Source organism: Triticum dicoccoides, chromosome 2B (assembly GCF_002162155.2).
Source record: "Triticum dicoccoides isolate Atlit2015 ecotype Zavitan chromosome 2B, WEW_v2.0, whole genome shotgun sequence".
In the NCBI taxonomy this organism is placed as follows: Eukaryota; Viridiplantae; Streptophyta; class Magnoliopsida; order Poales; family Poaceae; genus Triticum; species Triticum dicoccoides.
The window spans coordinates 567,135,194-567,141,241 of NC_041383.1; positions in this window are offsets into that span (position 1 = coordinate 567,135,194).

Here is a 6,048-nt window from a genome sequence, read left to right on the forward strand (position 1 = left end):
CTGGGTGCAAAAGTTTCTGTTTTTGAACAAGATCAAATCAACTATCACCCAACATGATCCCAAAGGCTTTGCTTGGGACAAACAAACAAAAAACACAATCATAACAGAGGCATAATTGTGCAAATACTCAAGAATAGAAAGAAAAAGACAAAAATAAATTTTATTCATTGGGTTGCCTCCCAACAAGCGCTTTTGTTTTACGCCCCTAGCTAGGCATAATGCATAGATCAGGTATTGTCATCTTTATTTCTAGCTTCATAAGATGCCCTCATGATTGATTCATATGGTGGCTTAATTCTTGTTCTAGGGAAGTGTTCCATGCCCTTCCTTAGTGGAAATTCGAATTTAATATTGCCGTCTTTCATACCAATCACGGCACCGATAGTACGTAAAAACAGTCTACCAAGAATAATTGGAGAAGAGGGATTGCAATCAATATCAAGAACAATAAAATCTATAGGCACATAATTCCTATTTGCAAGAATAAGAACATCATTAATTCTTCCCATAGGCTTTTTAATAGTAGAAACTGCCAAGTGCAAATTTAAAGAACATTCTTCAATATTGGTAAGACCAAGCACATCACCTAAAGATTTCGGAATTGTAGAAACACTAGCACCCAGTTCACAGAAAGGAAAACACTCATAATTTTTAATCTTGACTTTGATAGTAGGTTCCCATTCATCATGTAATTTTCTAGGAATTGAAATCTCTAATTCCAACTTTTTTTCCAAAGCTTTCATCATAGCTAGCATCAACAATATGTTTAGTAAAAGATTTATTTTGTTCATAAGCATGGGGTGAATTTATCATGGATTGCAACAAAGAAATACAATCAATCTAAGAACAATTATCATAATGAAATTCTTTGTAATCCAAAAGAGTGGGCACATCACTAGTTAAAGTTTTAACCTCTTCAAACCCACTTTTATCATTTTTCTCAACAAGATTTTCACCCTCTAAATTATTGGGATGCCTTATAGCTAAAGTTGACTCTTCTCCAGTCAATTTTATCATCAATCTTAATTTTCCTAAACAAAGCATCAATAGAAGAACAATCATTTTAAGATCTTCGTCATTTTTATGAAAGCAATCGCTTGAATACGCTTTTTCTAAAAATTCTCTTTTACCTCTAAGCATAGCGGTTCTTTTCTTACTTTCATCCATAGAAACATATAAAGCTTTAATTGATTCCTCAACCTTGGGCACAAAAATTTTCATCTTGAGATTTTCTACGTCATGAGAAATTCTATCAATGCTTCTAGACATATCATCAATCTTATTCAACTTTTCTTCTATTGTAGCATTGAAAACTTTTTAAGTATTGAAAAATTCTTTAATATTATTCTCAAGATCAGAGGTGTTCCAGTTATTATTATAAGAAGGATTACCATAGGAATTACCATAATTATTAGAGGAATTGCTAGGAAAAGGCCTAGCATTAAAATTGCCTCTATAAGCATTGTTATTGAAATTGTTTCGCGAGATAAAATTCGCATCTACGGCATCACTATTTTGCTCAATCAAAGTAAACAAAGGAACATCATTAAGATCAACATTAGAACTTTTATTAGCAACCAATTTCATAAGAGCATCAACCTTTTCACTCAAAGTAGAGATTTCTTCAACCGAATTAACTTTTTTACTAGTAGGTGCTCTTTCAGTGTGCCATTGAGAATAATTTGCCATAATATTATCAAGCAATTTAGTAGCGTCACCCAAAGAAATTTCCATAAAAGTACCATCCACGGCGGAATCTAAAAGATTTCTAGAAACAAAATTCAATCCCGCATAACATTTTTGTATGATCATCCAAAGATTTAAACCATGAGTAGGACAATTTCTTAGCATCAATTTCATTCTTTCCCAAGATTGTGCAACATATTTATGCTCATGTTGCTTAAAATTCATGATTTGTGTCCTAAGGGAAATAATTTTTGCGGGAGGAAAATATTTAGTAATAAAAGCATCTTTGCACTTATCCCAAGAATCGATACTATTGCGAGGCAAAGAAGAAAACCAAATTTTTATTTTGGATGATCTCGCAAAGAAAATAGGAATAATTTCAACTTCAGAATATCATTGTCCACACCTTTTTTCTTTTGCATATCACAAAATTCCACGAATGTGTTAAGATGGGACGCGACATCCACACTAGGAGTACCGGAAAATTGATCTTTCATGAAAAGATTCAACAAAACAACATTAATATCACATGACTCCGCACTAGTGGTGGGAGGAGCAATCGGAGTGCTTGTAAAATCATTGTTGTTGATATTGGAGAAATCACACAACTTGGAGTTCTCTTGAGTCATCGCGACTACGCAACAAGATTGCACTCAAAAACAGATCTAACGAGAAAACGGTGAACGAAAAAGAGGGCAAATAAAACGGCAAATATTTGTAAAGTGGGGGAGATGAAAACGAGAGGCAAATGGCAAATAATGTAAATTACAAGGATATGAGATTTGTGATTAGGAACCTGGTAGATACGGATGATGTCTCCCTGACAACGACGCTAGAAATTCCTTTTGATGCGGCTTGAACTACGTCGGTATTTCCCCAAAGAGGAAGGGATGATGCAACATAGCGATGATAGGTATTTCCCTCAGTGATGAGACCAAGGTTATCGAACCAGTTGGAGAGTCACGCAACACTACGTAAACAGTACCTGCACACAAAGAACAAATACTTGCAACTCGACGTGTTAAAGGGGTTGCCAATCCCTTTCGGGTAACAGTGCCAGAAATGCTCAGGTTGACGGGATAAAAATATGATAGATTGGATAAATAGATCTCAAATAAACATAAAATCAAATAAAGTGTAACAAGGGTTTTTTGGGTTTTGGAAATGTAGATCTGAAAATAAAAGTGAATAAAAATAGATCTTGAAGTCAAATATGATAAAGTAGAGACCAGGGGGCCGTAGATTTCACTAGTGGCTTCTCTCAAGAAAACTAGCATACGGTGGGTATAAACAAATTACCGTTGGGAAATTAATAGAACTTCATATAATTATGACGATATCCAGGCATTGAACATTATATAGGCATCACGTCCAAGATTAGTAGGCCGACTCCTGCCTGCATCTACTACTATTACTTCACACATCGACCGCTATCCAGCATGGATCTAGTGTAATAAGTTCAAGGAAAAATGGAGTAATGCAATAAGAACGATGACATGATGTAGACAAGATCTATTCATGTAGGAATTAGACCCCATCTTGTTATCCTTAATGGCAATGATACATACGTGTCGTTTCCCCTTCTATCACTGGGATCAAGCACCGTAAGATCGAACCCATCACAAAGCACCTCTTCCCATGGAACAAAAAGCGATCTAGTCGGCCTAACTAAACCAACGATTCAAAGAAAAAATATGAGGCTGTAAGTAATCATGCATATAAGAAACCAAAAGACTCAAATAACTTTCATGGATAAAAACATAGATCTGATTAGAAACTCAAAGTTCATCAGATTCCAACAAACGCACTGCAAAAAGAGTTAAATCAAATAGATCTCCAAGACACCATTGTATTGAGAATCAAGAGAGAGAGAGGAAGTCATGTAGCTACTAACTACGGACCCGTAGGTCTACAATGAACTACTCACGCATCATCGGAGGGGCACCAATGAGGATCATGAACCCCTCTGTGATGGCGTCTAGATCGGATCTGGTGGTTCTGGAACTTGCGGTAGCTGGAATTGATTTTTGTCGACTCCCCTAGGGTTTCTGGAATATTGGGGTATTTATAGAGCAAAGAAGAGGTGCGGGAGGCCACCAAGGTGGGCACAACCCACGTGGTCGCACCTGGGGCCCCAAGCGTGCCCTGGTGGGTTGTGCTCCCGTCGGAGCCCCAATAGGTACTTTCTTGGCCCATCGTGTGTCTTCTGGTCCAGAAAAAATCACCAAAGATTTTCGCTGTGTTTGGACTCCGTTTGGTATTGGTTTTCTGCGAAATAAAAAAACAAGCAAAAAAACAACAATTGGCTCTGGGCACTATGTCAATAGGTTAGTCCAAAAAATGATAAAAAGTTGCTATAAAATGATTGTAAAACATCCAAGAATGATAATATAACAACATTGAACCATAAAAAATTATGGATACGTTAGAGACGTATCACGCCCCTACCCTCTTCCATCGAGCCGCTGCACCAGCTCCCCGGATCCATCGATCCGAGCCACCCCTAGTCGCCGTCGCCCCCCGGGATCCACCGCACCCGAGCCGCCCATAGTCGCCGTTGCCGCCTCGGGATCCACCGCCCCCCGAGCAGCCGGTGATTTTGTACTCGTGCTTGTGCCAAGAGGTATGCATCGTTAGTTAACACGACGTGTGTATTTCTGAATTTAGATGGATTTGAGCCCATGCGAGAAGTTTTTGCTCAACGATTCGTCCAATTCGGACGACTCAGATATTGAGACGCTGCTTGTCAACTACCGCCAGCAGGCGTTGGTGATGGCCCTTGCCGTCAAGGAGCACGAAGATGAGAACCGAAAGAGGCGGCGAGGATCGGCCGTCGGCCGTCTTTGCATTCCTCAAAATCGCCATCTCGGGAATGAGATGTTGATGCAAGACTACTTCACGGAGAATCCAGCATATCCGCCACACCTCTTCCGGAGAAGATACCGAATGCGCCGATCCTTCTTTGTGAAAATTGTTCAAGCTTGCGAGGCCAATCGTCGATATTTTACTCAAAGAAGAAATGTCGTGGGCTTAAAGGGATTTAGTGCATATCAAAAAATCTCGGCAACTATGTGGGTAATTGCATACGGCATTCCGGCTGACTATGTCGATGAGTACTTTCGCATTTGTGAAGATACTGCAATTGAGTCAGTGCATAGGTTTGTCAAAGTGATCATCCGTGTCTTTGGTCTGAATATCTTTGGGCACCCAATGAGGAAGACACAAAAAAATTGATGGACTCTAATGATAGAAGAGGTTGGCCTGGCATGCTAGGAAGCATAGATTGTACGCATTGGACTTGGAAAAATTGCCCAAAGGCATGGCTGAGTATGTATTGTGGCAAGTCTCGTGATGCAACAATTGTGCTAGAGGCCGTAGCATCCGAGGATTTATGGATTTTGCATTGCTTTTTTGGTATGTCGGCTACTCTCAATGATATCAGTGTGTTGCAATGGTCACATTTGTTTGCTAGGCTTGCTAGTGGTGATGCTCCTGCTTGCAACTACACTATCAATGGGCATGAATACACAAAGGGGTACTATCTTGCAGATGGTATATACCCTCCTTGGTGCACATTTTTCAAGAGCATCAAAGACCCCCAAACTAGGAAACAATGTGAATTCGCAAGGGTATAAGAGGCAGCCCGAAAAGACATTGAAAGAGCATTCGGGGTTTTGCCATCTAGGTTTGCCATTGTCCGAGGTCCTGCTTGTTTTTGGGACAAGCGAACCTTGAAAAACATCATGTATGCTATGTTATTCTTCACAATATGATTATCAAAGATGAGAGAGGCATGAACTTGGAGTTCTTCTACGACAATGTGGGTAGCCGTGTCAAACCAGCTAGAGACCCTAACCGCATTAGAGCTTTTCTTCAGACCTACAAGGAGATTGAACATGCAAACACCCACTTTCAGCTTGAGGAGGATCTCATTGAGAACCATTGGCAAAGGGCTGGGCAATAACACATTCCATTTTTTCCATTCATTTTCATTTATTTCATGGGTGATTTGTATTCGGGACAAGTCTTGTATTGAATTATTTAGTTTTCTTAGGTGATTTGAATAATTATTATAATTTGGATTATTATTGTATTGTAATATTGACATTTTTCTTTAATTGCAAATTAGCATTTTCTGAATATGTGCATATGTGTCAAATTCAGATAAAACCGCATTTGATATGCAGGCCGCCGCGGGCATCGGCCGAGCAAACCCCGCATAGCGGAACTGTAAAACGGAATACCCGCGGATATTCCATTTTACAGTTTCGCTATGCGGGGTCTGCTCGGCCGGCGCCCTCGACGGCCCGCAAAAACGTTTTTCCGCGAACTGTAAACGAGTTTTGTGGGTCAGGGATGATG